Genomic DNA, 23,406 nt, shown 5'->3' with positions numbered 1-23,406 from the left:
ACATTATCTCATTGGCATAGTGGTAAGATTAAACTAAAACAAATATAACTATATCTCCTGAGTACCATATACATAATTAATAAATTTCAGTTGGGCTTATAGCGAAATGCACCTGCGAATCTCCTGTGAAGATAACGGTGTTAAAAACTTCCTTTAGACCAGGCATGTCATGCCTGTAATTCTAGCACTTTGGGAGGCCAAGGCAGGTGGATCACTTAAGGTCAGGAGTTTGAGACCAGCCTGGCCAACATGGTGAAACCCCATCTCTACTAAAAATGCAAAAATTAGCTGGGCGTGGTGGTGCATGCCTATAATCCTAGCTCCTCTAGAGACTAAGGCACATAATTGCTTGAAGCTGGGAAGTGGGGGTTGCCGTGAGCCGAGATTGCACCACTGCACTCCAGCCTGGGTGACAAATGAGACTCTGTCTCAAAAGAAAAAAAATGAACAAACAAAAAAATAAAGAAAACTTCCTTTATTCAGTATCTGCTTCAAAAAAGTTACTAATTTCTAAGCACACCATTAAAATTAGAAGTTTAACAATTTTTTTCTATATTTTATGTTCCTGAATCGTATTTTGTAATAATGTATATTATGAATTTTTTAAAAATTGCTGAATTGTTATGGAGCCAAATAGAACAGCATTAATTTAGTTGCCTTTTATTTTAGCAGCACATAAATTTACTTAGTTAATTTGTTTACAGAGTCTCAGTGAAAATTTGATATTTTAACTTATTCACAAACTAAGTAATATTTGTTATTTTTTGTTTTATTTGTCATCTTTATTGTGTTTCTCATTCCACAGCATTATTTTAGGTAAACATATGTTTACCTGCAGGGGGAAAAAAACAGGAACCGCTTTTAAGATCAAGAGAAAATTTGGCCATTAGACGGAGTAACATATTTTTGAAATTTTGTCCACTTTTAGATTCAATTTGGTAATGGTGTTGTGGATTTTTGAATCTATGTTAATTGAAGATACTCCTATGAAGATTTTCTTTTGTGTAATGTGTGTTTGGCTTTGTTCAGGGCAATACTGGCCTTATAGAATGAATTGGGAAGTATGCATTCGGTTTGTAATTTTTCAAAAAGATTTTGGAGAATTGATGTAATTTCTCCCTTAAATGATTGGTAGATATATCTTAAGAAATATTAAAAGCTATAGAAATATATTAAATCATTTGTGATAAGCATATAGAAAAAGTAGAGAAAAGATTAAGTCATTGTAGCCCTGAGTGGTTATGTTAACGAGCTATAAATAGGTTAAGCGTGATTATGATAATATAATATTAATTATAATAAGATAGAAGATGCTATTATTCTAGTACACCAATCAGGAAGAACAAAATAAGAATTTTTCCACAAAGTACTGATGTGGAAATAAGAATTCTAAGTGTGAGGGAGAGAGCAAATGTTACCAGCAACTGGCCTGAGTTATAGCCAAATGGTAACGTTGTGGCTTAAAGGAATTTGCACTTAGTGATTTTATATGTTTCTTCAACTGCAGCCCTAGTTATCACAATAGTCCTATCAAGTGGTAGAAACGTAAGTCCCCATGTTTCACAGATGATAGTAAAGGTTCCTGACGAGGAAGAGAGCTAAGGAGTTTGAGTTTCTTTCCCTTCAGCCCCCGGCTGCTTTCATGACACCATGACATTTCCCTGGAGAGAGAACTCCCTAGAAAGGTATCAGGTGATAGCATTTAGGAACCTTCTGCTGACTTGTGATAAGCTTATTCCAGTGACTTAGCCTTAATACTAAGCTTATCCTAGTATTATTCATTAAAAGGTTGGATGAGGCCAGGCACGGTGACTCATGCCTATAATCCCAGCACTTTGGGAGGCTGAGGTTGGGAGTTTGAGACCAGCCTGACCAACGTGGAGAAACCCCATCTCTACAAAAAATACAAAATTAGCCGGGCATGGTGGCACATGCTTGTAATCCCAGCTACTCAGGGGGCTGAGGCAGGAGAATCGCTTGAACTTGGGACACAGATGGTGCAGTGAGCCAACATTATGCCATTGCACTCCAGTCTGGGCAACAAAAGTGAAACTCCATCTAAAAAAAAAAAAAAAAAAAAACCAGTTGGATGAATGGATAAATGGATGGGCAGAATACCATCACAAAAAGGAGGTTTTCAAGACTGTCAAAGAAAGTTGGATCTGTCTATCATTTTCTCTCATTGCTGTAGCCATTAAACTTGATCCTAAATATCTTTTTTTTTTTTTTTTTTTTTTTTAATTTATTTATTATTATTATACTTTAAGTTGTAGGGTACATGTGCATAACATGCAGGTTTGTTACATATGTATACTTGTGCCATGTTGCTGTGCTGCACCCATCAACTCGTCATTTACATCAGGTATAACTCCCAATGCAATCCCTCCCCCCCCTCCCCCCTCCCCATGATAGGCCCCGGTGTGTGATGTTCCCCTTCCTGAGTCCGAGTGATCTCATTGTTCAGTTCCCACCTATGAGTGAGAACATGCGGTGTTTGGTTTTCTGTTCTTGTGATAGTTTGCTAAGAATGATGGATTCCAGCTGCATCCAAGTCCCTACAAAGGACTCAAACTCATCCTTTTTGATGGCTGCATAGTATTCCATGGTGTATATGTGCCACATTTTCTTAATCCAATCTGTCACTGATGGACATTTGGGTTGATTCCAAGTCTTTGCTATTGTGAATAGTGCTGCAATAAACATACGTGTGCATGTGTCTTTATAGCAGCATAATTTATAATCCTTTGGGTATATACCCAGTAATGGGATGGCTGGGTCATATGGTACATCTAGTTCTAGATCCTTGAGGAATCGCCATACTGTTTTCCATAGTGGCTGAACTAGCTTACAATCCCACCAACAGTGTAAAAGTGTTCCTATTTCTCCACATCCTCTCCAGCACCTGTTGTTTCCTGACTTTTTAATGATTGCCATTCTAACTGGTGTGAGATGATATCTCATTGTGGTTTTGATTTGCATTTCTCTGATGGCCAGTGATGATGAGCATTTTTTCATGTGTCTGTTGGCTGTATGAATGTCTTCTTTTGAGAAATGTCTGTTCATGTCCTTTGCCCACTTTTTGATGGGGTTGTTTGTTTTTTTCTTGTAAATTTGTTTGAGTTCTTTGTAGGTTCTGGATATTAGCCCTTTGTCAGATGAGTAGATTGCAAAAATTTTCTCCCATTCTGTAGGTTGCCTGTTCACTCTGATGGTAGTGTCTTTTGCTGTGCAGAAGCTCTTTAGTTTAATGAGATCCCATTTGTCAATTTTGGCTTTTGCTGCCGTTGCTTTTGGTGTTTTAGACATGAAATCTTTGCCCCATGCCTATGTCCTGAATGGTACTACCTAGGTTTTCCTGGGATGTAAAGGACCTCTTCAAGGAGAACTACAAACCACTGCTCAGTGAAATAAAAGAGGACACAAACAAATGGAAGAACATACCATGCTCATGGATAGGAAGAATCAATATCGTGAAAATGGCCATACTGCCCAAGGTAATTTATAGATTCAATGCCATCCCCATCAAGCTACCAATGAGTTTCTTCACAGAATTGGAAAAAACTGCTTTAAAGTTCATATGGAACCAAAAAAGAGCCCGCGTCTCCAAGACAATCCTAAGTCAAAAGAACAAAGCTGGAGGCATCACGCTACCTGACTTCAAACTATACTACAAGGCTACAGTAACCAAAACAGCATGGTACTGGTACCAAAACAGAGATATAGACCAATGGAACAGAACAGAGTCCTCAGAAATAATACCACACATCTACAGCCATTTGATCTTTGACAAACCTGAGAGAAACAAGAAATGGGGAAAGGATTCCCTATTTAATAAATGGTGCTGGGAAAATTGGCTAGCCATAAGTAGAAAGCTGAAACTGGATCCTTTCCTTACTCCTTATACGAAAATTAATTCAAGATGGATTAGAGACTTAAATGTTAGACCTAATACCATAAAAATCCTAGAGGATCCTAAATATCTTAAGTTTGAGTCAGAGAGAGAGGGCAATCCAATTAAAGTCAGTTCTCTAAGATGCTGTGATCCTACAGACTATGGCTTTGGATCTCCCTGTATAAATGAGGTTGCAGCTCGGGTTGGATGGAGGTATTCCTACTTCATAAGCATGAGAACCCTGCCAGTACTTACATGAGGGTGCCTGAACATTAATTTCTCAGGTTTGGGGAAGATGTATTACCTTCACTTCTGCCGTGCTTTAATGAAGGACCATTCAGAGCTATGTAGATGGTGGTAATGGCCTTGGAAGGTGATTCACTGAAAAATGAAGTATGTATATATTGCATCTGAAATACATGAAAAACAATAACTATTTTCTATAACTGATTTGAACTTCTGCAAGAGCCCCCACCATATTCTTAACATATATCAGAAAAAAATTGGAAAAGCAATTGAAAAAGGCAAAAACGATTATGTCTGTTTGTATACCTGCAGGTTATCTCTGCCTTTTACTGCCTTTGGCCATTTTTAAGACTGTAAAAGTTGTAGAGTGCAGATGGTAATGGAAATGTTTTGTGTTCATGAAAATACAAATAGTAAATTAGCCATGAGTAGTGACACCTGCCTGTAGTTCCAGTTACTTAGAAAGCTGAGGCAGGAGAATCACTTGAGCCCAGGAGCTTGAGACTACAGTGATTTATAACTACACCACTGCGCTCCAGCTTTGGTGGCACATGGAGATTTCAACTCAGTAAAATACATTAAAAAATATAAATTGTGTCTGGTAAAGATATATTTGAATATTATTCTGTGGATATAGACTAATGTTTTGTAAATTCATTTCATTCCTGACAGCATGTAAATGTGTATTTTAGAAAATTCTTTGAATTGGTTGTAACACCTTACTAGTGATGTCACTAATTGATAAATTGATACAATCTTGGAAAATGAGAAAAATATTTTGAGCAGTTAAAATCATTTAGGCCTCGTGCTTTCTTTCATGAAGCATTATCAGTTATTGATTTATCTTTTTTAATAAATATAGGCTGATTTAGAGTATTTATCCTTGTGTAATTCTGACAGTTCATATCTTTTAATATATATATCCTTTTCACCTACGTTATCAGATTTATGGGCATAGATTTGGCCATAGTGTTGTTTTATCCTTTAATACCTATGAGGCCATAATAATTACCCTTCCTTTATTTCTGATATTGGTGATTTGTATCTTCCATTTTTTTCTCACTTAGCCTGGCTAGAAGTTTATCAGTTTTACCGATCTTTTCATAGATGAGATTGTGACTTCCATTTTTATGAAATTCTCAACTTTTTAATTTTTTAAAATATTTTTTCTATTATTTCTATTGTTTTTCTCTATTGTTTTTCATGTCATTGCTTTCTGCTCTGTTTCTCTTTTTCTCCTGTTTTCTCTGAACTTAATATTCTTATTTTTCTAGTTCCCTAATGGGGAATCTTTGGTTTGTTTTATTTAGATCTTTCCTTTTTTCTTGTATATACATTTGATATGGTTTGGCTGTGTCCCCCACCAAATCTCATCTTGAATTGTAACTCCCAAAATCCCCATGTGTTATGAGAGGAACCCAAAGGGAAGTGATTAAATCATGGGGGTGAGTCTTTCCCATGCTGTTTTCATGATAATAAATAAGCCTCATGAGACCTGATGGTTTTAAAAAGAGGGGTTTCCCTACACAAGTTCTCTCTTTTTGCCTGCCATCATCCACTTAAGATGTAACTTACTCCTCCTTGCCTTCTGCCATGATTGTGAGGCCTCCCCAGTCATGTGGAACTGTAAGTCCCATTAAACCTCTTTCTTTTGTAAATTTCCTAGTCTCCCGAGTAGCTGGGATTACAGGCCAACACCACCATGCCAAGCAAATTTTTGTATTTTTAGTAGAGATAGGGATTTGCTATATTGGCCAGGCTGGTCTCGAACTCCTGACCTCAGGTGATCCACCCACCTTGGCCTCCCAAAGTGCTGGGATTGCAGGCGTGAGCCACCACGCCCGGCCAGATCTGATGGTTGTAAAAAGAGGAATTCCCCTGCATAGCTTCTCTCTTTTTGCCTTCTGCCATCCACTTAAGATATGATTAAGTGAGGCCATGATCGTGAGGCCACCATGATTGTGAGGCCTCCCCAGCCATAAGGAACTGTAAGTCCTATTAAACTTCTTTCTTTTGTAAATTTCCCAGTTTCAGGTATGAATTTATCAGCAGCATGAAAACTAACTAATACAACCTTCAATATCATGAATATCTTTCTAGGAACTGTTTCACCGTGTCTCACAAATTTTGGTCAGTTGCACCTTCATTTTCATTTAATTCCAGATATTTAAAAACAATTTCTTTTGAGACATTTTCTTTGGCCCAAGTATTATTTAGAAATGTGACTTCATTTTCTCCTCCAGCTATGACCATATTAGTGTCTTTCGTTTTCAGCAAAATTATTGAGTCATCTCTATTTGCTTCTTCTAAGTGTCCAATTTGTATTTTCTCCCAAATTAGTCAAACTGATAAATTATCTCTGTCACATTAAAGCCTTAATATAATGAGTTCCATGAAGGAATACAAAGAAAGGTATACAAAGAAAGCAGACACAGGCTTTAAACTAACTATTTTTTAGTTTTTTTTTTTTTCTTTCCGAGGCAGGTTCTCACACTGTAGTCTAGACTGGAGTGGGGTAGCACAAACATGATTTGCTGCAACCTGGACCTCCCAGCCTCTAGTGATCTTCCTACCTCAGCATCCCAAAGAACTGGGACCACAGGCGTGAGCCACCACGCCTGGCTATTTTTTTTTTTATTTTTTGTAGAGACAGGGTCTCATCATGTTGCGCAGGCTGGTCTCAAACTGCTGGGCTGAAGTGATCTGCCCACCTTGGCCTCCTAAAGTGCTGGGATTATAGTCATGAGCCACTGCATCCAGTCTATTTTCAAAAATTAAAAAAATACTGATTTTTGGCATAAAACTCTTAAGTATTTTTAAAACAAGTAAATGAAATTATACAGTTGCAAGTTTATTAAAATTACAAAACTAGTGGGTTGCATTAATAGCAGATTAAATACCACTATATAAAATACTTAGTATATTTGAAAAATGGCTCTGAAGAAAAAAGTCCCCAATTACACATACAAAGAAAAATGGATACACATACACATACAAAGAAAAATATGGAAAAGAGCATCAAAGACCCATTGATAAAGTGGTAAGGTCTAACTGACATGTAGTTTGAGTTCCAGGTGGAGAAGAGAGAGAGAATAAAGCAGAAACCATATTCAAAGAGGATAATGGCTGAAAGTTTCCAAAAAGAGAAAAAACCTTTCAGACACAGAAACTAGAAACTCTAACAACCTCAAACAGGATGAATACAAATAAACTGCACCCAAGAATGTTATGTGACATTGCTGAAAACAAAACAAAAAGACAAAAATCTGAAAGAAAGGGATCCAGTGGGTGGGTGCTCTGGAGATACCTGCAAAGGAACATCAATAAATTGAGAATTGGCTTCTCAATGGAAATGATGGAAACCAGAGTATTATAAAATTATATTCAGAAGGTTTAAATAAAATAACTTTCGAGATAACATCAAGCCTGAAGAAAGTCATTTTCAGGCAAACAAAAATGGGGAAAATTCACATACTTGCTGTAAAAGTAAGGTAAAAGAATATTCTTCATTCATAAGGAAACATAACCTGGAAGGCAGTTTGAATACAAAAAGCCAATGAACAGTGAAGAGTTTTTATATAGTGGTAAGTTTAATAAAATATTGACTATATAAGGCAATAATGAAAGTCTCTATGAAGTTTCAAAACTACAGGTAATTACAATGCATAATAATCACATGTAAGTAAGATAAAAGAGTGCATGGTGTTTTAAAGTCTCCTAAGTTTCCTGGTTATTGGGGAGGCAATAAAAAGCACTATTTTAAATTCAAATTTAATCGAAATTGGAGTAACCATTAAAAGAAGAGTGAAAGGTTACATAAATGAAAGCAAAGAAGATAAGGGGAAGCAATAGTTAAAATAAAAAGAAGCTGAGTAAAGAAAGGTAAAAGTCACAAGGCAAGTTAAATACATAAAAATTTAATAGTAAGATAGCATATTTAAACTAATACCAAAATATATTGAGTAAAGCAACTAAGGGAATCAGAGCATATTATTTCAGGAGACCTTCCTACTAAAGAAAAATATTCATTTAATCAAAAGATGAATGAGGAAATATCAATAAAAAGACAGTAAAAATTATATATAGTATACATATAATATTATATATGTAAACATATACTGTATATATATATATGTAATTTTAAGACTAAGCCAAAAGGGAGAAAGTAAATATGAATTATTTAGACTCTGACAAAGTAGTTAAAACATCACAAAGAGGCAGAGAGAGAGAGAAGAAAAAGTAAATTAAGCTCCTTGGTGTCACTACAAAACGAAGAAACATTCAAAACTAAAAAATAGAAAAATCATAAACAAACAGTGGAAGCCTGTGTAAGGAAAAGTAGATTTAAGTATTAAACAACGTAAGTATAAAAGTAACCATTATGACAGAAATAGTAAACATTTCAAATACCAAAATACATTTACCATCTTTTTCTATTATTTTGTGAAAGGATTCAAGTTATATAGTAAAAAATATATGGTAAATATAACATATAGTATTTCTTACATTAAATAGTATAAGAGCTAAAAATAAGCAACATTTTTTTTTTTTTTTTTTTTTTTTTTTTTTGAGACGGAGTCTCGCTCTGTCGCCCAGGCTGGAGTGCAGTGGCCGGATCTCAGCTCACTGCAAGCTCCGCCTCCCGGGTTCACGCCATTCTCCGGCCTCAGCCTCTCGAGTAGCTGGGACTACAGGCGCCCGCCACCTCGCCCGGCTAGTTTTTTTTTTGTATTTCTTAATAGAGACGGGGTTTCACCGTGTTAGCCAGGATGGTCTCGATCTCCTGACCTCGTGATCCGCCCGTCTCGGCCTCCCAAAGTGCTGGGATTACAGGCTTGAGCCACCGCGCCCGGCCGAATAAGCAACATTTTTAACAATAAATGTAAATTGGGTTAACTCATCTTTCAAAAGAAGAAAACATTTCAAAATGGCTCACAAAGCAACATACAATTCTACATTCAACATAAAAATATACTAAAACAAAATATTATAAATGGATACAAATTTTTAAATGGTCAAAATATATCAGACAAGTATTGAAAATGTCACAACTAATAAGGCGAGTTAACATTAAAGATAAAGTGGTATATTTTATAATGCTAATAACCACAATTCACAATGAAAATATTAACAGTTTTTGATAGATGTGCACTAAAAAATCCAGCAGACACCTTCAAAGAACAGAGACTACAGTATACTGTAGAAAGAAGAAAGATAAAAACTGCCCAGAGACTTTCTCTTCAGGACTCAAAGACTTTTCCCTCAGCTGCTGGAAGTGTTACCAGTTGCCAATTTCCAGCTGTTTCCTTCTCTTATATTGTCTTGGCTAAAAAGAGTTGACTCTCCCAAGGACAAGCCCCCTTTTTTGGTGACTATATCCACAGACCAATCAATGTGAAAGGATAACTGCCTGCCCTTCTCCATGTTACATGAAACCACGCTGTAGGGCCATCCCAGGTTTAATGTTCCCCTTAGGTGTGCTGGCTGAAGCCTTTGTGAAGACTACATCACCGCCCAGTTACTTCCTGTGGATGATTCTGACTCTTTCCATTTCTTCAATAGGTATTGATCCTGAGAGCACTTCTTGATAAACTGCCAGCACACTATTTTTGTTTCAGATCTAATGGATACAATATTGAATAAAGATGAAGAGCACCTAAGTAGTAATCAATAAGGAAGCTTTTTTGATATATCCACTTTTGGACTCTGATACAAGAAAATACACCTACTTTTGACATGTTCATGAAAGAGTCTTTTATTTAAAATTCAGAAGTAATTTAAAAACTGCAATAATACATTCTGCAATCTAAAAATAAACATAAATATAAATAAAAACTGAAATGCAGAAAAGGCAATAGCCAAAATAAGTCCTGGAACGAAATGTTTTTCACTGATATCACAGAAAAAGCTTTAAAATCCTCACCATATAGAACACTCTGAAAAGTAGAGAGAGAGAAAAAACAGAATAAACTGACCAAAAAAAGGACAAAGTGCAGTGAATGGGGAAAAATGGAAAATAGTCCTCATGGAAATGAATTATGTGTAACTCAGCAACTATAAAATCAACACCTAAAACTACATAGTGATATCAAAGTATCTCTTATCAAATTGACAAACTCCAAAAGACTGACAATACACTCTGTTGGCTGGGTTGTAGAAAAACAGGAATTTACATATATTGTGAAGGCTTGCAAAATATTACCTCTATGGAATGGAATTTGATTCACTTCTATGAACACAAAACTACATAATGCACAAGTGTATGGTTGTGCATTCATACTACGATTCATAACAGAAATGATTGGAGACAGAGTCTCACTCTGTCGCCCAGGCTGAAGTGCAGTGATGCGATCTTGACTCACTACAACCTCCCCCTCCTGGGTTCAAGCAATTCTGCTGCCTCAGCCTCCTGAGTATCTGGGACTACAGGCGCACGCCACCATGCCTGGCTAATGTTTTGTATCTTAGTAGAGAACAGGGTTTCACCATGTTGCCCAGGCTGGTCTTCAACTTCTGAGTTCATGAAATCCACCTGCCTTGGCCTCCCAAAGAGCTAGGATTACAGGCGTGAGCCACCATGCCCAGCCTTCCTTCCTCTTTCTTCCTCCTCCTTTCTCTCTTTCTCACTTTCTCTTTCTTTCTCTCTTTTCTTCTTTTCTTTCTTTCTTTTTCTTCATTTCCTTCCTTTCTCTCTTTCTTTCTTTCTCTCTCTCTCTCTCTCTCTCTTTCTTCTTTCTTTATTTTTTGAGACAGCATCTTACCCTGTCATGCAGGGCAGTGGTGTGGTGGTGTGATCTCTCCTCATTGAAACCTCCATCTCTGAGGCTCAAGTGATTCTCCTGCCTCAACCTCAGTAGTAACTGGGACTACAGGCATGCACCACCATGACTGGCTTTTTTTTTTTTTCTTTTTTCTGTAGAGACAGAGTTTTGCCATGTTGCCCAGGCTGGTCTCAAACCACCGGGTTCAAGTGATCCATCCGCTTTGGCCTCCTACAGTGCTGGAATTACAGGCATAAGGCATAGCGTTTGGCCTATAGATTTATTTCTAAGGTATATTGTGAAGTTAAAAAAGAAAGTTACAGAAGTATTTTTAGTTTACTACAATTGTGTAAAATAGAAGGGTCAATAAGAAAAATATGTATTCTCTCAGAAAATGGTTAAGGCAGAAAATATTGAAAATGATTTACTACATGAAAGACAAGCAGAAGAGTGGAAAGAAAATATAAGTGGAAGTAATATTTCTCGAAATATACCAATTGTATAAGGTTTTCATTTTTTAACATGTCAGTATTTTTTTTTTTTTTTTTGAGACGGAGTCTCGCTCTGTCGCCCAGGCTGGAGTACAGTGGCGCGATCTCGGCTCACTGCAAGCTCTGCCTCCCGGGTTCACGCCATTCTCCTGCCTCAGCCTCCCGAGTAGCTGGGACTACAGGCGCCCACAACCGCGCCCGGCTAATTTTTTGTAATTTTTAGTAGAGACGGGGTTTCACCGTGGTCTCGATCTCCTGACCTTGTGATCCGCCCGCCTCGGCCTCCCAAAGTGCTGGGATTACAGGCGTGAGCCACCGCGCCCGGCCCAACATGTCAGTATTTTACATACAAAAAATAAAATGTAATTCTCAAGAAAAAAAGCAAACCTAAAATTTAATAAAATAATTTGGAAATGAACCTAATTATATATCAGATAGTAAACGCAACTGTGAAGAGACAAGAAGTGTTTTATAATAAATCTTAACTGAGGACTCTGAGTATACACCCCTTGTGGAACATATTATAAGGACAAAAAGAATTATCAAGGAGTCTTAAGCTACAGTATTAGTATTACAATTCAAAAAATCATTTAGGAATATGATATTTTAAGAGTTAACGAAAGAGGAAAGAAACACGAAAAGTGATTCAACAGTCAAAGACAGGTTTATTTTGGGGAATAAACCTGAGAGGGGTTTATAAAAAATGAAAAATAACTGAAAATACCATTGCTGGTGAATGTGTGGAGCAGCAGTTATTCTCATTCATTGCTGGTGTGAATGAAAATAGCACAATCCTTTTGAAAGACTTTGACACATTTTTACAAAGTTAAATATACTTCTACCGTGTTCTTGGTATTTACAGAACCAATCTGAAAAGTTATGTCCACATGAAAACCTGCATGCAAATGTTTACAGCAGCTTTATTTATCACCAGAAATGGATGCCACCTAGATGCTCTTCATCTGGTCAATGGAGAAACAAACTGGTATATCCATGAAATAAAATATTATTCAGAGATAAAACATGAGCTATCAAGCCATGAAAATAGTTTCTGAATATTAAATGCATATTGATATGTTAAAGAAATCAGTCTGAAATGCTCCACACTGTATGATTTCAAAATGAAACTCTGTACAAGGCAAAAAAGAGAGAGAAGAACCTTGAGAACATTATGCTAATTGAAATATGCCAGGCAAGTCAGTCATAGAAGGACAAATACTGCATGATTTCATTTAATAGTCAAACTAATAGAAATAAGGACTAGCGTGGTGGTTGCCAGAAGCTGGATAGAGGTGGAAATAGAAAATGGCTAATCAATGTATGTAAATTTCAGTTACATAACATAATTAAGTTCTAGAGATCTGATGTACAACATTGTGCCTATAGGTATATTATTAATACAAATAAACTTGGTGGTTGCCAGGATTTTGGGGGTGGGAAGGTAGGGTTGAGTGGGTGAAACACAAGGGATTTTTTTTTAAGGCTGTGAATCTATTTTGGACACGTGACATTATTTGTCAAAATCCTTTGTAAAATACAGTACAAAGTATGAACTCTAACACTTAAAATTTTAAAAAGAAAAAATTTTAAAAACATAAATACTTATAGATATGTTTATATACATGGGTTGTTATACACACATATATTTCCCTCTCTGCAGTGAAAAGGGCCTAAAGGCAAAGACACACCAGTAACATTGAGGACACCACTTTCTCAGATCTTACTTTCTAATTCTAGCCTCTTCCAACAGAAGCAATTAGGGCTTTTTGGATAAACGGCTGATTGTAGGACTAAGACAGGAATTGTACCAGATAAGCCTGGTATATCTTGTAGTGTCACAAAATAAGGGAGTTTAAAAAACAAAACAAAACCATAATCAGGAAGTTAAAGCACCCCAGAGCCAACCGAAAGAGCTCTCAAACAATAAATGTGAAAAATAAATAAAGTATTATATTTTAACCAAAGTAGAATGTAAATATCCTTGAGTTCAAACTAATATAAATTATTGTGTAGAAAGAAAATAGAGTAGAAAAGACAAACCTCCCATGCAGAAGAAATCCAAATAACTTACATAGATAATCTGCCCTCAAAGAGGTGGCATTTAATTCCATACTCCTAAAGTGTGCTCTGCATTGTGACTTCTCTCCACAAAGTACAGTATAGAAAGAAGGGAAAATAATAACCTGGCAGTGAAGAAATCTGACAAACCATTACCTCAGCCATGGATCCAACTTAACAACAGTGATATCATGATTGTATATAATCTTGATATGATGTTCTCAAAATGATATTTTACCCATCTAATTTCTTCCCAAAAAGCCGTAACTCCAGTCTAATCATAAGAAAGAACGTCAGACTTTCTAATTCAAATTGAGACCATTTTAATTGAAGAACTTTCTATAAAACATTTGAATTCTGGAAACAAGGAATGTCTGGGAAACTTATAGCCAAGAGGAACTTAAAAAGACATGATAACTAAATGCAATGTGGTATCCTGGATGAGATCTTGGGGAAAAAAAGCATATCAAGTTAAATATAAGAAAATATGATTAAGATATAAATTTTAGTGAATAAAGTTTCAATGGTGGTTAATTAATTACAACAAATATTTCATAGTGATGAAAGATATTAATTATACCGAGTGTAGAATTTATGGAGCCTACTAGTACTCAGTAATATTTCTGTAAATTTGAAACTGGTATAAAAATAAAGTTTATTAAAAATATCATATATCTGTCCACCGAAAAGGTCTAAAAGCAGTGATACCCTGGAATTAATTAGCACACCTAGCACCCAGGTTTTGGTTTCAGAATGCCATTAGCCACTAAATAGAATTAAGACTCCTTGAAGAAATACTTGACTATAATCCTATGGCATGCAAAATGCATGGAAGGCTTGTATCTATCCACATCTGTATCTGTATCTGTATCTGTATCTGTATCTGTATCTGTACCTGTATCTGTATCTATATCTAAACTTACCTTGGTCTAGATATTGTTTTGCAAGAAACACTCAAAGACCAATAAAATCATGTAAATTCACACATACACACAATTAAATTCAGCTTGAAAGAGTGCCTATTGGTTATGTTTGGTGTGATTTCAGCATCAAAATGAATAATTGCAATGACTATAATTTAAAGTAACCATTAAGTTAATATAAGGATGTGAATTCATAATATGTAAGGAAATGGGGGAATGAGAGAGAGAAGAATGGAAGGAAGGCGTGTGGAAGGAGGAAAGGATGAAGAGGACATTCTATGCACATTTTGCTCACTTTAATTCCTAAACTCTTTCATACACTTAAGAAACTCACTTAAAGTCAAAAGTGACCCATTTAAATCTCATCAGCATAAATGCAACCTTTTTATATTTGCATATTTCTGCACACACACAAATGAGATTTTAGAAACTACATAAAACATAATGTAATAAATTCTGCAGGAAAATAGGCATATATTAAAAATGCTTATTCAGTAATAGGCATTTGGTAATATTATTAAGAGCATTCTTTAGTCATTTGAGCATCTATTTAATTGTATTTAGTGAGGATGATATGGGCTAACACATGTAAAGTACTTAGAAATGTGCCTAGTACTTAATATACTCATATGTAATTATTATTATTTAATAGTATAAACAAAATGAAAATAGTTTGAAAATCCATACATCTACATAGAGTGATTTTATCCTGCCTATTCTGTAGCTCAATGGTTTTTAAACTATTTTTTCCATAAAATTAACTGTACACAATACAAACTATATTATATGTTATAGGATATTTAAAGGACATACATATGTAATTTTTAATCTAAGTAATTTTCACCTTAATTTTGAACTCGACTTTCAGGAAAGATGTAATTTTCAGCCTACAGTATTTTTTTTAATTTTTCAGTTCTGGGGTACATGTGCAGGATGTGCGGGCTTGTTACATAGGTAAACATGTGCCATGGTGGTTTCCTGCACCCAGCAATCCATCACCTAGATATTAAGCCCAGCACACTTTAGCTACTTTTCCTAATGTTCTCCCTCCCTCAGCCCCATCCACTGAAAGGCCCCTGTGTGTGTTGTTCCCCTCCCTGTGTCAGTGTGTTCTCATTGTTCAGCTTCTGCCTGTAAGTGAGAACATGTGGTGTTTGGTTTTCTGTTCCTGAGTTCGTTTGCTGAGGATAATGGCTTCCAGCTCCATCCATGTGCCTACAAAGGACATGACCTCATTCCTTTTTATCAGCCTAGAGTATTTTTAAAGAACGTTTCATTATTTTCATTTCTGTACATGATATTGCACAGGAATTACTGCTCATTCTTTAGGCGTGTTCCAGCAAGATGGTGTTTGAAAAATGTAATTCTCTTTTTCGTGGTATATAACATCACTGGATACATGTAATTATATATTCAATGAAACATTTGGAGGCTCATTTTATAAAAACATTTGTTCAATTTTTTTAACTCTAAAGCCAATGTGGAAAGAATTATTTAGGTAAATCACATACCAATAAGCATCCTCAACTGAATATTAAATCTCTAAAATATAAACTATGAATGTTTGTGTTTTAATAAACCTTCTAGTTGAGCAGAAAAATTTTTTATTAAAATGAAAAAATGATACACAATATGATGAAACATAAAATAATATATATAGTTATAGGCAAATGAATATCTGTTTTGCACTACACATTTTTATTAGTTTCATACAATTTTTATTACTGGAATCTTTTGGAAATTCAACTCACAACCTAATGAATTTAGGTCATAAAGCATGCATGCATTTTTTAATACATTTGAATATAATGTTAATTATGAATATTTCTCTTGTACATAATAATCAAACATATTTTGATTATATCAGAATAGTGGACATGCAAAGATAATATCTTAGAAATACTGAAATCTAAGCTATTGAACAAAACCTAAACCGCTCAGAGAATCTTCAGTATCAATGAAGAGTATTTATAGAATAGATCTGCATTTATATAGACAATCTATTCAGCTAAACTATTCCAATGTGTAACAGTAACATATTCGCTAAATTCCCCACCACCCCACTTTTTTTGGCTACACAGGCAGAAGGCAGGCCTAGTGCAGCAGCAAAAAACAAATGAAATGCAATTGTGGAAAAGAAACATGAATCCATGTGGTTAATGGACCACTATGGTAATCACCGTGAACAAAAAGTAGATGTCAGATAGTTGACTTTCTACACTTAAACATTTTTATGCATTTGCCTTGGAATTCCCAATAGTACGGACAAAGAGAAGACAAATTCCTTTCAGATACTTCTCCTAACTTCTCAATAAATACTTTAATTATTTCAGAGCTCTGGCACTCTAGGTCAGTGATTGTCCATACTGGCTACAAATAGAATCACTTTGAAGAAATTTAAATAAGAACCATTGTTCCAATAACACCCCAGATAAATTCAAAAAAATCACTTGAGGTTGATCTCAAGTATAGGTATTTTTTAAAGCTCTCCAAGTAATGATATTCTGTAGACATCCTTGAGAATCACTCCAGTGTTTGGATTGATCATGTTGTCTTTGTGTGATACTATATTGATTCCAACATGGAACTCACTTATTCAGTGTTCAAAACTTATATTTAGTGTATATTACTGAATTTAATATATCTTACCAAACATTGTTTTCAGGAAGAGTCATTCACAGAAATATACAATATTTATTAGCAAATTTGTTTTACTCCTGTGGTCTCTGATTCTCTGTTTCTTTCACTGAAGTTGCTTTCCTCTCTAATTTTCAAGATTTTGTACCAGAAAGCCATCAAACCAATCAGTGAGATGCAGAGGACAGAGAATTTGTCTCCAACCCAGGCACTGACATAGTAGTTTGTTTAGCTTTACATCAAACATACCCTAAAAAGGGCCAAGAGTCAAACAGTATGATTTCTCTTTTTGAGTGGATTTTTCTAATGCCAGTAATTGAGAAAATATAACTTATCCCATTTATTGCTCTATGAATGCTAGAGAAAGAGTAAAGAATAAACTGATTTAGGATCAATAAATACTCAAATTAATTAAAAAGAATAATTAAAACAGCATACACTGCTTACTTCTTCAGGGAAGTTACTACCCCAAGACTTAGCAACTAAAAATAATAACCATTTTATGCTGTCATGATTTTGTGGGTGAGGGATGTGGCTAAGTTTGTCTAGGTTATTATTTTGCTTCATTTGGTGTTCATGGAGAATACTGCATGGTATTCAACTGATGTATGGGCTTCTCTCTACCCAATTAACTACTCTGGCCAAAGTGTTTTGCCTTATTATCTTTCACAACTTAACTATTTTTTTGTCCAATTTAGTATGTAAGTGCTTGACTCAAACTGCTTTTTATGGATCTTCATTTCCTATTAGGTCTCTTGTGTCATTTAAAACTTATATTAAATATTGTGTCATCTTAATCATAGAAGTGCATGCTCTTTTTCATAGACTGGTTTATTTTCTTTTGGGTGTATACCCAGTAATGAGATTGCTAGGTCGAATGGTAACTCTGTTTTAACTTCTTTGGGAAATCTTCAAACTGCTTTCCACAGTGGCTGAACTAATTTACATTCCTACCAATAGTGTATCAGCATTTCCTTTTCTCTGAAGCTTTGCCAGCATCTCTTGGTTTTTCACTTTTTGATAATAGCCATTCAGACTGGTGTGAGATTGTATCTCATTGTGGTTTTGATTTGCATCTTTCTGATGATTAGTGATGGAGCAATTTTTCATGTTTGTTAGCTGTTTGTATGTTTTCTTGTGAAAAGTTCCTGTTCATGTCATTTGCCCACTTTTCAATGAGGCTGTTTGTTTTTTGCTTATTGAATTTTTTAAGTTCCTTATAGATTGTGGATATTAGTCCTTTCTTAGATGAATAGTTTATGATTATTTTCTCTCATTCTGTGGGCCGTATGTTGACTGTCATTTTGTTTTGTTTCTGGTTTTGTTTTCTTGCTGTGCAGAAGCTCTCTAGTATAATTAGGTTTACTTGTCAATTTTTGGTTTTGTTGCAAATGATTTTGAGGATTTAGTTATAAATTCTTTGCTAAGGCTGATGCCAAGAATGGTATTTCCTAAGTTTAGCTCTAGAATTTTCTAGTTTGAGATCTTATATTTAAGTTTTTAATCCATCTTGAGTTATTTTTTTACATATGGTGAAATGTAGAGGTCCAGTTTAATTCTTCTGTATATTGTTAGCCAGTTATCCCAGCACCATTTATTGAATACGAAATCCTTTTCCCACAGTTTACTTTTGTCAGGTTTGCAAAAAATCAGTTGGTTGTAGATGTGTGGCTTTATGTCTAGGTACTTTATTCAGTTACATTACTCTATGTGTTTTTGTTTGTTTGTTTGTACCAGTACCATGCTGTTTTGATTACTTTAACCTTTGAGTATAGTTTGAAGTTGGGTAATATTATGACTCTGGCTTTATTATTTTTGCTTACAATTGCTTTGGCTATTCAGGCTCAGTTTTGTTCCATATGAACAATATTCCTATAAAATTACCAACATCATTTTTCACAGAATTAGAAAAAAACTGTTTGAAAATTTGATGGGAATAGTGTTGAATCTGTAGATTGCTTTGGGTAGGAACTTTCTATCTTCTTGATGCAGGACCTTTAACACTATAGACTTTCCTCTTCTAATCCGTGAACTTGGAAAGTTTTTTCATTCGTGTCATCTGTGATTCCTTTCAGTAGTATTTTGTTCTCTTTGTAGAAATCTTTAACCTCCTTGTTTAGCTGTATTGTTAGGTTTGTTTAGCTGTGTGTGTGTGTGTGTGTGTTTAGCTGTGTGTGTTTAACTTGTGTGTGTGTGTTGTTTAGCTGTGTGTGCGTGTGTGTGTGTGTGTGTATGGCTATTCTAAAAGGGATTGAGTTCTTGATTTGGCTCTCAGCTAGAATATTATTGATGTATATAAATGCTAATAACTTTTGTACATTAATTTTGTATCAGGAAACTTTACTGAAGTCATTTATTAGTTCTAGGAGCCTTTTGGCAGAGTCATCACAATTTTCTAGGTATAGAATCATATTATCAGAAAAGACAGATAACTTGACTTCATTTTCTGTGTGGATGCATTTTATGTCTTTCTCTTGCCTGATTGCTCAGGCTTAGACATCCAGTACTATGTTGAATAGGAATGGTTAAAGTGGATATACTTGTCTTGTTCTTGTTCACAAAAGGAATTCTTCCCACTTTTGCCCACACAGTATGATGTTGGCCATCCATTTCTCATCCATGGCTTTTATTATTTTGAGGTACATTCCTTCAGTGCATTTTTGAGGGTTTTTGTCATGAAGGATTGTTGTGTTTTATCAAAAGCTTTTTCTGCATATATTGAGATGATCATATAGTTTTTATTTTTAATTCTGCTTATGTACTGAATCATATGTATTGATTTGTCTATATTGAAACAATCCTGCATCCCAGGAATAAAGCCTACTGGATTGTATTGAATTAACTTTTTGATACACTGCTGAATTTGGTTTGCTAGTATTTAGTTGAGGATTTTTGTATATATATTTATCAGAGATATTGCCCTGCGACTTCTTTTTCATTGTGTCTTTGCCAAATTTTAGTATCAGGATGATGCTGACTTCATAGAATGAGTTAGCGGGAAGTCCCTTCTCCTGGATTTTTAGAAGAGTTTTAGTTTAATAAGTACTAGTTCTTTGTACATCTAGCAGAATTTGGCTGTGAACCCATTGGTCCAGGGCTTTTGTTTTTTTGTTGTTTGTTTGTTTGTTTGGTTGGTAGGATTTTTATTACTGATTCAATTTCAGAACCCTTTATTGGTCTCTTCAGGGTTTCAATTTCCTTCTCATTCAATCTTGGGAGATTGTGTGTTTCTAGCAATGTATTCATTTCCTCTAAATTTTCCAGTTTGTGCGCATAGATATGTTCATAGTAGTCTCTGAGGATCTTTTGTATTTCTGTAGGATAAGTTGTAATGCCATCTTTGTCATTTCAGATTGTGTTTATTTGGATGTTTTCTTCTTTCTTTGGTAGTCTGATTAGGGGTCTACATATCTTATTTATTCTTTCAAAGCACCAAGTTTTGGGTTTGCTGATCCTTTGTATGGATTAGGGGGTATCAATTTCATTCAGTTCTGCTCTGATTTTAGTTATTTATTTCTTTTCTCTTACTTTTTGGATTATTTTGTTCTTGTTTTTCTGGTTCCTCAAGGTATAATCTTAGATTGTTAATTTGAGAAGTTTCTATCTTCTCGATGCAGGCATTTAGCACTATAGACTTTCCTCTTAACACTACTTTTGCTGCCTCCCAGAGACTCTGGTATATTGTGTCTCTGTTTTCATTTATTTCAACATTTTTTATTTCTGCTTTAATTTTGTTGTTTACCCAAAAATTATTCAAGAACAAGTTGTTAATTTCCATGTAATTGTGATTTTGAGATATCTTCTTGATATTGATTCCTATTTTTATTTCCCTGTGGCCTTAATGCATGCTTAGTATGATTTCTCTTTTTGGGGGGAATTTTTTGATGCTTTATGGCCAAGTATGTAGTCAGTCTTAGATAGGTTCTGTGTGCACATGAGTAACCTCTATTTTCTGTGGTTGATGTGTAGACTATTCTATAGTATCTATTAGGTCCAATAGATTGTGTTGAATTTAACACCAGAACATATTTACCAGTTTTCTGCCTTGATGATCTCTCTAATTCTGTCAGAGGGGTGTTGAAGTTTTTCAATATTATTGTGTGACTGTCTAAGTCTTTTCCTAGGTCTACAAGTGCTTGTTTTATGGATATGCATACTTCTGTGTTGGATATGTTGCCACTTTGTGCCTTTTAATTGGGTCATATAGACCATTATATTCACAGTTAATATTGGTTTGTGAGATTTTTATCCTATCATGAAGTCATTAGGTGGTAGCTCTGTGATGTGATTTCAACTGTGTAGTTGCTTTACAGGGTTTGTGGACTATGTACTTAAGTGTGTTTTTGTGGTAGCAAGTTTCATCCTTTTGTTTCTGTATTTAGAACTCCATTAAGAACCTCTTGTGAGGATGGTCTATTAATTAGGTAATTAATTCCTTTAGCATTTGCTTGTCTGAAAAATATTTTATTTCTTCACTTATGAAGTTTATTTTGGCAGGATATGAAAATCTTGGCTGAATTTTCTTTTCTTTAAAAATGTTGAAAATAGATGTCCAGTCCCTTTTGGCTTGTAAAGTTTCTGCTGAGAGGTTTCTGTTAGCCTGATGGGGTACCCTTTTGTGAACAACTTTTTCTCTAGCTACCTTTAAGCATTTTTGTTTGTTTGTTTTTGGCATTGACCTTGGATAGTCTGGTGACTATATTCCTTGGTGATGTTCATTTTGTGTAGTATCTTACAAGTATTGCCTGGATTTTTTATATCTCGATGTTTACCTCTCTAGTAAGATCAAGGAAATTTTCTTGAATTATCCCCTTAAATATGTTTTCCGGATTGTTTACATTTGACCTCTCTTAGAAATGCCAGTAATTCAAAGATTAGGCCACTTTACCTAATCCCACATTTCTTAGACTTTATTCATTTCTTAATTTTTTACTTTTTGTCTGACTGGATTAATTCAAAAGGGCAGTCTTCAATCTCTGAAATTTTTTCTTCTACTTTATAAAAAGCTTTCAATTGTATTTTGAAATTTCTTACATGATTTTTTTAATTCCAGAAGCTCTGATTAATTCTGTTTAAGGTATTTATCTCTTTCATTTCCTGGATTGCTTTAGAAGTTTCCTTGTGTTGATTTTCAAGCTTGTCTTGAGACTCTAGCTTTCTTTAAAATCCTTGCTTTTAATTCTTTATGTCATTTCTGAGTTTCCATTTTTGCTAGGGCCCATTGTTAGAAAGCTGCTAGGATCCTTTGGTGGTGTCACAACATTCGGATTTTTTATGATGCCAGAATTCTTATTGCTGATTTGTTCTTATCTGGACAACCTGCCACTTTTAATCTTTTAACTATTTTCACATGGCAAGATATTTTTTCCTTTTGTCTATAATTTTTCTTTCCCTTTCTTCCCCTCCCCAAATGGTGTGACTGTAGAGTAAGTTGGGTAGGGTCTTCTGGTTTTGCCTCTACAGCTGTATGTACTTCTGTTAGCAGGTTTTATATTGGGCTGTGCCATTTGACCTACAGACCACTACATGTTACTTATGGTTAAGAGCCAGCTGTGGCACAGGCAAATGTGGATGTATTTGATCTTTGTGTACTCTGGAGTGCTCTCTGTTTCAAGTGATGGGCTGGCTGGACAGTGGATTGCCCAGTCTCCTGAGTTTTCTGTTCCATGGCAGTGGGGGTCACAGCTGGAGCCCCTGGCTTCCCCATGAGGAATGTATGTTAAGTGCAGGCACCAACCCTGATGAGGGTGGCTGTGAGGAGCTCCTGGTGAAATGTGCTGGTGTCTTTTCCTATTGGGACGATGGAGCTGTGGCAGCTTCTCATCTTGGGCAGTAATGTGCACTGTTACTCTATAACACCCATATTTTTGGGCTCATGACTTCCGGTTCAGACAAATACTGTAGTCTATCTCTGAACCATAATGTGGCTGACAGCCTCAGGAAATGCCTGTTTTGTGACTCTCCATGGGAATGGTTTCAGGGTACAACTTCCTCACATTATAGATAGCTTTATGGCTCATCTGTTCTCCGATGTGGTAGCACTGCAATTTCACATAAAGGTGGGAGCTCCACCTTTGGCCCCATGCTGGTGGGTGTTTGTTGTGGTGGTATAGGCAACTCGGAATAGCCCAACCTCAGGCCCTGGGGAAATAGTCAGGTGCTAGCAGTGTTGGAATACAATAGGTAGTTTCCCAGTTCCCTTGTCCCTGTATGGCCAACTGAACATCATGTATGAGTCCTAATGGGGCTAATCTGGGGTTGGGCTAGCCCAAGGATCAAGTTCTGGTTGTAATTGGGGAGGGGCTGGCTAGTTCTCAGGTCCTGGGCTGAACTTTCAGGCAGGGGCAGACAGAATACTTGGACAGTGGGAGCCCAAGGAAAGGTCATAGTCCACTGGT

Source organism: Macaca thibetana, chromosome 15 (assembly GCF_024542745.1).
Source record: "Macaca thibetana thibetana isolate TM-01 chromosome 15, ASM2454274v1, whole genome shotgun sequence".
NCBI lineage: Eukaryota > Metazoa > Chordata > Mammalia > Primates > Cercopithecidae > Macaca > Macaca thibetana.
The sequence above is the reverse complement of the archived record's forward strand: the minus strand, read 5'-3'. Positions refer to the sequence as shown.